This window comes from Lepus europaeus, chromosome 2, assembly GCF_033115175.1.
Source record: "Lepus europaeus isolate LE1 chromosome 2, mLepTim1.pri, whole genome shotgun sequence".
Taxonomy (NCBI): Eukaryota; Metazoa; Chordata; class Mammalia; order Lagomorpha; family Leporidae; genus Lepus; species Lepus europaeus.
The window spans coordinates 53,075,144-53,084,944 of NC_084828.1; the positions used below are offsets into that span (position 1 = coordinate 53,075,144).

General features: G+C 36.8%; 1 pseudogene; it reads left to right on the forward strand.

Moving 5' to 3' along the window:
* Nucleotides 1-7,619: 7,619 nt before the first annotated feature.
* LOC133750837 (cyclin-C-like) lies at nt 7,620-8,296 on the forward strand (annotated as a pseudogene).
* Nucleotides 8,297-9,801: the final 1,505 nt, after the last annotated feature.

Here is a 9,801-nt window from a genome sequence, read left to right on the forward strand (position 1 = left end):
AAAGAAGGTAAGAGTGAGGGCAGGAGGATAGAAAGTATCACCATATAAAACTGTACATTTGAAATACCTGAACTCTGTTCATTCATTCATTCATTCATTTATTCATTCATTTATTCATTTGAATGGCATAGCAGTAGAGAGAAATGGAGAGAAAAAGGGATTTTCCATTGACTGCTTCACTCCTGAAGTGGGCACAATAGTCACGGTTGGGCCAAACCAAAGCCAATAGTCAGAAATTCCATCCTAGTCTCCCACGTGTGTGGGCAGGCATTCAAATACTTGGGCCATCTGCCACTGCCTTCCCAGGTACATTACCAAGGAATTGGATGAGAAGCAGAACAGCCAGGACTCAAACTTTTGCTCTGATGTAGAATGCCAGTGTTAAAACAGAGGCTTAATTCACTAAGCCACAACACTGACTACAATTTAAATTGTTAAGAAAAAATGAATTGAAATTGGACTACTGAGATATTCTTTCACATGGCCCTTCCCTCTTCTAGAATCTTCTATGTATTCTGTAAAGTAAAAAGGAAGTATATATTGATGTTAATTATATAAAAATATTAATTTATACTTTTTCATACAAGAGTGTACTGAGGGGTGGTGTATTTGATGACATCTTTAGGGATATTATAGGCAAAATCCTACCAGTCTCCTGAGGTCTAGCTCAAACTCCTTCAAAAGCTAAAAATATTCTTTATTGGAATTAATCTCTCCTTCCAACCACCTTATAAATCTATTACCCTTTGCCTCCCCTTTCACCTATCATAATGATTGTAAAATCATTTTACAAATTTTCCCATGCTTATTCACAATCAATATGCATTAGAAGTTTATAAAATAAGCAGAAATTCCAAGCTTCCTCCTCCTCCCACTCACCAAAGAAGTAAACACTATCAAATACCAAAAATTTTAAAAATTCAAATTTTGACTGTATGGTAGTGAAATTCTGTAGGGGAATGTCTCCTACCTTTAAAGCACTTGATTAAAATAATAGCATTTTTGACAATATTTTCATGTGACTCATGATTCATGTACCTTTTTGGCCATCTGATAAATTCGGGATGTTATTTGTCATCTCTATAGAAACCATTCTTCCAAAAGTCTCTGGCTAATTCCTTTGCTACATGGTAAGGGATTATGATGCTTTTCTTTGCAAGAATCAGACAAAGCAGGAAGTGTGGGTGAAAGACAAAAAAAAAAGCACCTGGAAAAGAGCCAAATAAACTCATTCAAAATTAAAGAGAAAAAACTCAAATATTATGCTTACCATGTGACAGATTCTGTTCAAAATATCTCATAATCCACTGACTTAATCTTCACAATAGTCCTATGCAGTAAACGTAAGTATCCTTATTTTGTAGGTGAAAAAGCAAGATGAGAGAGATGAAGTCACTTAACCAAGATCACAGCACAGTAAATGATAAAGCAGGGAGTCAGACTAAAAAATCTAAGTGTTCCCCAATAGAGTTCATAAGCATTTATAAGGTCTGAGTAAGAAAAGTAGAATTTTTATTGAGCATATTTAAAGAATAGAATATACTTTTTAAGATTTATTTATATTTGAAAGGCAGAGTGACAGAGAAAAAAGAGGGAGATCTTCTATCCACTGGTTCAATCTCCAAACAACTGTAACAGTAAGAGAGGAGCCAGGAGCCAGGAACCCTATCCGGGTCTCCCACATGGGTGGCTGGAGGCCCAAGTACTTGAAAATCTGCTGCTTTCTCAGGGTGCTTATTAGCAGAAAACTGAATCTTAAGTTGAAGTAAGTTTAAAACCTAGGCACTTGGATATGGGATGCCAGCATTCCAAGCTGTGGTGAAATTACTGTGCCTTAATAGCTGCCTTTGATTGTCAATAGAGTGTTGTAAACTTATTTTGAAAGTAGATCAGCCTAATTTCTTTTCTCACAACTGTGACATATATGTCTCTATACAAACTGTTTCTGGACATGGGTAGCTCAGGGGTTCTTGTCTCTTGGTGATATATCTTGAGAAGTCAGTTTGGCATGCAATATTTAGACCTTGAAAAAATGAAACAGAAATCTTGAAAATTAAGACCTCAATAAGCCACATATTAAAAGTACAGTTGATATCCTCCACATCAGAACAGATTTAGCAGAAGAAAGAATATCTGAACTTGAAGAGAGAGCTTTTGAAATACATTGTCCAGGGGAAAAAAAATGGGGAAAATCAAAAAGAATGAAGACAGCATTTAAGACATTTGGGATACTATTAAAGGAACAAATATTCAAATTTGGGAAATTTTTAAGCGGAAAATGCATAGGAAATCTATCCAATGAAGTAATAGCTGAAAAAGTCCCCAACCTGGGGAAAGATATGTGTATCAACGTACGTAAGCCCATAGGATCCCAAATTGACATGGCTAGAAAAAATCCACAGCACATCACATTGTAGTCAAACTAGCCAAAGTCCAAAACAGAGAAGGAATTCTAAAACTTCAAGATAAAAGTGCTAAATCACATTTACAGGAATCCTAAATGTTAAACAGCAAATTTTTCTGTACAAACCTTATAGACCAGGAAAGAATTGAATTACGTATTTCAAGTTTTGGAAGAAAAAAATTGACAAACAATAATGCTGCACTCAAAGTGAAGGAGAAATAAAGACCTTTCAAGACAAACAAAAACTGAAGGAATTCATCATTACCAGGCAGCCCATACAAAAGATGCACAAGAGAATCCTACCTCCAGAAGCAAAAGAAAGAAAACTACTATCATGGATACATGTGAAAGTATAAAATTCAGTAGAAAAGCAGATACTCAGAATAGAAAAGAATCAAAGCTTATTAAAACAGTAAATCACCAAATTGCAAAGACAAACAAAAGAGAGGTACAAAAGAGGCCGGCATGGTATTAAGGCTGGAGTTAAGGCACCACCTGTAATGCCAGCATCCCGTATGGACACCAGTTTGAGTCCTGGCTGCTCCACTTCTGTTCCAGCTCCCTTCTAATGTTCTTGGGAAAGCAGCAGAAGATGGTCCAAGTCCTTGAGACCCTGCATCCACATGGGAGACCCACACAAAGCTCTTGGCTCCTGACCTCGGCCTGGCCCAGCCCCAGCCATTGCAGTACAGGATCCCAAGGACTTGGGACATCTTCTGCTGCCTTTCCAGGCACATTAGTAGGGATCTGGATTGGAAGTGGAGTAGCTGGGACTCGAACAGGTACTTATAAGGACTGCTGGCACTATAGACAACAGCTTAACTAGCTGTGCCACAGTGTTGGCCCCAATAAAGAAGTCTTTTAAAAAACAAAGAGAGGGGTAGAAAAGAACAAAAAATGTTCAAAACAAACAAAAGAAAGTTAATAAAATGACAGGAGTAAGACTTTACTTCTAATAAAAATCTTGAATGTAAATGGGCTAAATTCTCTGATTAAATAATATAGATTGCCTGAAGGTATATGTTAAAAAACCCAAAAATATACTGACTACAAAAAATTCACTTCATCAGTAAAGACATGCAGAAAGAAATGAAAGGATGGAAAAAGATGTTCATGCAAATAGAAACCAAAAGTGAGCAGGTATAACTACACTTATATGAAACAGTTCTAAAGGCAAAAGTGTAAATAAGGACAGAAATATCACTATAGAATGGCCAAAGGGCCAATTCAGCAAGAAAATATAGTGATTGTAAAATGTATATGCACCAAAATGCCAGAGCACTCTGCTATGTAAAACAACTTTGTTAGATCTAAGGAGAGAGAGATGCCAACACAATAATACTGCAGGTCTACAAAACCTCATTTTCATCAATGAACAGATCACCTGGATGAAAAATCAATAAAGGATCATCAGAATTAAACTATATTGTAGAGTGCATGTCTCTAACAAACATTTGCAAAACTTTCCATCCAATAGCTACATGGAACATGGGGCATTTTCCACAATAAACCATATTTTAGGCTACAAAACAGATTTCAATAAAAAAGAAATTAAATCATGTTTGTATTTGTGGGTCACAATGGAATAAAACTATAAATAAACAACTTTCAAAATTGTGCAAGTATATGGACACTGAATAACACAGTATTGAATGAACAATGAGTCACTGAAGAGGTCAAAGGGGAAATTACAAATTTCTCAAAACACATGAAAATAGAAATGCAATTTACTAAAACGTAATAGGATGCAGCAAAAGTAGTACTAACAGTGATTTATAGCAATAAGTGCACACATAAAAATGTTAGAAAGACATCCAATAAATAAGCTAACAGTGAACCACAAGTACTCAGATAACCAAGAATAAAACCCCAAGTTAATAGAAATAACAGAGCAGAAATAAAATAGAGATTAAAACAACAATGCGGGGCTGGCGCTGTGGTGCAGTGGGTTAACACCCTGGCTTGAGTGCCGGCATCCCATATGGGCGCTGGTTCTGGTCCCAGCTGCTCCTCTTCCAATCCAGCTCTCTGCTATGGCCTGGGAAAGCAGTAGAAGATGGCCCAAGTCCTTGGGCCCCTGCACCCATGTGAGAGACCCAGAAGAAGCTCCTGGCTCCTGGCTTCGGATCGGCACATATCTGGCTGTTGTGGCCAATTGGGGAGTGAACCACTGGATGGAAGACCTCTCTCTTTCTGCCTCGCCTCTCTCTTTGTAACTCTTTCAAATAAATAAATAAATAAATAAACCTTAAAAAAAAACAGGTCGGCGCCATGGCTCACTAGGCTAATCCTGCACCTGTGGCACCAGCACCCTGGTTCTACTCCCGGTCAGGGTGTTGGATTTTGTCCCAGTTGCTCCTCTTCCAGTCCAGCTCTCTGCGGTGGCCTGGGGAAGGCAGTGGAGGATGGCCCAAGTGCTTGGGTCCTGCATCTGCATGGGAGACCAGGACGAAGCACCTGGCTCCTGGCTTTGGATTGGCTCAGCGCGCCGGCCGCAGCGGCCATTTGAGGGGGTGAACCAACGGAAGGAGGATCCTTTCTCTCTCTCTCTCTCTCTCTCACTGTCTAACTCTGCTTGTCAAAAAAAAAAAAAAACGCAAAAGATCAATGAAATGAAGAATTGTTTGTTTTTAAGATAAACAAAATTGACAAACTCTTAGCTGGACTAACCAGGAAAAAAAGAAGGAATACTCGAATTAATAAAATCAGAAATGGAAAGGGAGACATCACAAGTGATACCACAGAAACATGAAGGATCTTTAGGGACAACACATGGGAATGTCTAGAAGAAAGGTGTAAATTTCTGGACACTTACAACCTACCCAAATTGGATCATGAAAGTAGAAAACCTGAACAGACAAGTAATGAGTAAGAAAATTAAATCAATAATAAAAAAAATCTCCCAACAAGGGATAGGCTAGGACCAGATGGATTCACTATAGAATTCTACCAAATTTTTAACAAGAAATGACCCCAATTTTTAAGTTATTCCAAAAATTAAAAGGGAGAGAATTCTAGGGAACTCTTTCTTTTTTTTTTCATTTATTAAACTTTTATTTAATGAATCTAAATTTCCAAAGTACAGCTTATGGGTTACAATTCTACAAGGCTAGCATTACTGGGAAACCAAAACCAGACATGGACAAAACAAAAAATATAACTATGGCCCATATCTCTTATGAACACAGATGCAAAAGTTAACAAAATATTAGCAAATTGAATCCAATAACTCACCCAAATTACATCCACCGTAATGAAGTGGGACTTGTCCAAGAAGTGCAAGGATGATTCAACAAATGCAAATCAATAAGCACAATATTAACACATTAACAAAATGAAAGACAAAAATTATGTGATTTCAATAGATATAGAAAAACCATTGGATAAAATTCAACCTTCATGAAAAGCAAATTATATATTCAAAACAAATGATATATAAAAGGAACATACTTCACCATAGTAAAGGATATATTTCACAATCCCACAGCCGAAGTCATACTTATCTGAAATAAGAAAAGACTGTGAATTCTCACTACTCTCACTACACTAAAGGAAAACAGCCACAAGTAGGCAAGAGAAAGAAGGAAGTGAATTTATCCATGTTTGAAGATGCCATGATTCTATATTTAGAAAAATCTAAAGACTACATCAAAAGGCTGATACATGAATTCCATATAGTTGTAGGATACAAAATAAACATCAAAAATTAGTAACTTTTTACACACCAAGAGCAAACTTGCTGAGAAAGAAATCACAATAGCTAAAAAAAAACTAGATACTTAAGAATAATGATCTCTTCAATGAAAATTATAAAACATTGATAAAAAAAAATTGAAGACAAAAAATGGAAAGACCTCCCATGGAAGGGAAGATTTAATATTGATAAAATGTCCATATGTCTCAAAGCTATTTACAGATTTAATGAAATCCCTACCAAAATACCAATGACATTCTTCATATAACTAGGAAAAGCAGTGCTAAAGTTCCCTTGGAAGTACAACAGACCTCAATAGCCAAAATAATCCATAGCCAAAGGAACAAAGCTGAAACCTTCAAAATGTCTGATCTCTAGATTTCTCAGAGTCATAGTTACCAAAACAACATGAAATTGCCATAAAAATAGACACAAAGATAGATGGAATAGGATAGAGATTCCAACAATAAGTCCACACATATACAACCAACTGATTCTCTGCCAAAAAATAAAAAAAAACATGCATTGGAGAAAAGACAGCCTCTTCAATAAATAGTGCTGCAAAAACTGGATATTCATAACCTGAATATTGAAACCATACCCAATCACCCACCCTAAACAAAAGTCATATCCAAATGGATTAAATGCTTAAATGTAAGACCTGAAAATATGAAAATAGGAAAAGAACATATAGGGAAAAAACTTCCAGACATCAATACAGAAAATGACATCTTATGATTTGATTATTGTTTACAGCTCTTCTCTATATTCCTGTGGAACAGTGGTCTTTCTACATTTTACTTGTTGAACATTATAGTTAGTGATGCATTAAGCCTGTGATTATAAAGTAAATTGAAAATGTTTTAATGCAAAAATTTGAGAAAAAAGGAAGGAAGGAAAGGCGATTAAGGAAGAAAGTGGGGGAGAATTATAGCTATCTTAGAATTGTATCTATGAAATGCATGAAATCTGTTCTTTTTATATTAATAAAAATAAAAAATTTTTAAAAGACACCAGTACAGGCAATGATTACTTTTAATAAGACCCTAAAGCACAGAACAAAAGCCAAAGCAAGCAAAATGGGATTACATCAAACTCCAAAGCTTCTGCCCAGTGGAGGGGACTATCAGCACAGTGAATGGACAACTAAAAGAATGGGAGAGGGGCCAACACTGTGGCGTAGTAGATTAAGCCTCTGCTTGCAGTGCCAACATCCCACGTGGGTGCCAGTTCAAGTCCTGGCTGCTCCACTACTGATCCAGCTCCCTGCTGGTGGCCTGGGAAAGCAGTGGGAGATGGTCCAAGTGCTTAGGACCCTGCAGCTGCATGGGAGACCCAAAGAAACTCCTGCCTCCTAGCTTTGAATTGCCCCAGCCCTGGCCTTTGTGGCCATTGAGGAGTGAACCAGCAGATGGGAGACCTTCCTCTGTCTATAACTCTGCCTTTCAAATAAATAAATAAATCTTTAAAAAATGGGAGAAAATAGGCACAGTTATCAGACAGGCTGTCCACTGGCTGGTAACTTTTTATCAGGTCAAGTTGTGTTCCATGGCAGGGAGCTTTTGGCAGAGCTTACACTATTTGCAATGGATTTTGCATAAAATGAGCTGGCGAGGGTGTTCCAAAAAGACAAAATTATTCTCAGGAAAAGGGTATTGGAAATGACTGTTTAATTGTTATCTAAGCAGTAGGTGAACACCTCAGATTAAGACACTGCATTGTAACCAGTGCAACAGTCTATTTTAAGATATGCTATGCCAAGTGTTCTCTAAATATTAATGTATTAATGGCTCCTGTATCTGCTTTGTGGCATCCCAAGTAGAGAAATTTGGAGTAGGCTCAGATACAAGGCTGACTTCTGTTGCTCCTTCTAGTATTAAAGACTAGATTTTCATATGCCTTTCCAATGAAATTTTCCTATAAAATGAATCATATACCAGGATATGAATTCTGTATTTTAGACATAATGCATTGTTATTTGATAGAGCATGATCCTTGTAGACCTTTGTTTCAATAAATGCAGGACATAGGCGAAGAAAACATGTTGCTTCCCCTTGCATGGCGGATAGGAAATGCTACCCACAGAACAGATCTTTACCTATTGTATTTTTTTCAAATTCACTTTAGCTTGCCTACATGCAGCCTGTGTTGTACAGCAGAAATATGCCAAGCAGTGGTTTGCTGGGCTGTGGATATAGAGATTTGGGAAATGAACAGTATTAGTGAAAACCATGTGAACAATGGAGGAATTCTGGTGAGAGAAAACAGATGGCTGCAAGTCTTAGATACTAAAATCCAATATACCTCCAAACAATAAAGAAGAGCAGGATCCAAATGGAAGGCAGAAATCTAGCTACAGCCACTCTTAAAACATGCCAAAGGATTCCATATTAGACCACAAATGTCAGTAATATCCTTAATGGAATAAAAATGAAAACGAATAGCTTGTTTTTGTTAAGTATACTGGGAAGTGACTTTTTTGGCAAACAATTTTTTTCTTATCTAATTTTATTTTACTTCAAAATTGATTGAAATCTCTTGATTATAAAAGTTTGGAAAGCTTCTAAGAGAACCTACAGAAATACATGGACATTTCTAAATAGCATTTGATTACTACTTCTTAATTTGGATACTAGAAATTGTAACTTTTTATTAAGCCAGGAAACATGAATCATAATTAGTTTAAAATTATCTTTAGGCATGTGCATTTGGTGTAGCAGTTAAGACAGTGCTTGGGAAACCCACAACCCATATCACAGTGCCTGAGTGAGAAAGCTGGCTCTATTTCCAATTCTGGTTTCCTGCTAATGTGTACCCTGGGAGTTAGCAGCTGATGGTTCAAGGATTTGGGTCTCTGCCAATGTGGGAGATGTGATTCACTTCCAGGCTCTCAGCTTTGGCCTGGCCAAGGCCCTGGTTTTCCAACAGATATTTGGGGAGTGATCAGTAATGGAAGATCTCTTCATCTCTCTCTCTCTCTCTCTCTCTCTCTCTCTCTCTGTCAAAAATCAATTTAAAGATATTTTGTTTTGCTTTTATTTATTTAAGGTATACAAACTTCATGCATTTCATAAGTGAAATTTAGGAACATAGTGATTGTTCCCATCCTACCCTCCCTGCCACCTTCATTCCCACCCCTCCTCCCTCTACTAATCCCACTTCTATTTTTTACAAAGTTCTATTTTCAACTTTATACACATAAAATTAACACTACATTAAGTACAGAGTTCAACAAATAGTATTTTAAAAAAACTGTTCCTCAACAGTCAAGAAAGGGCTGTTCAAAGTTATCACATCTCAAAGTATAAATTTTAATACTTTAGGTTACCTTTTAGGTACTCTATTAGTTAACACAGGTCAAGGGGAACATATGGTATATAATGTTTTCCAGTTGCATCCATTTTGTTGGAAATGACAGAATTTCATTTTATTTTTACCGTTTGGTAGGTATTCCATGGTGTACATGTCCCATAATTTCTTTATCCAGTCTTCAGTTGATAGACATCTAGGTTGATTCCATATCTTAGCTATTGTGAATTGAGCTGCAATGAACATGGGGGTACAGATAGCTCTTTCATATGCTGATTTTATTTCCTTTGGGTAAATTCCAAGGAGTGGGATGGCTGAGTCATATGGAAGGTCTATATTCATATTTCTGAGGTATCTCCATACTGTCTTCCACAGTGGCTATACCAGTTTACAT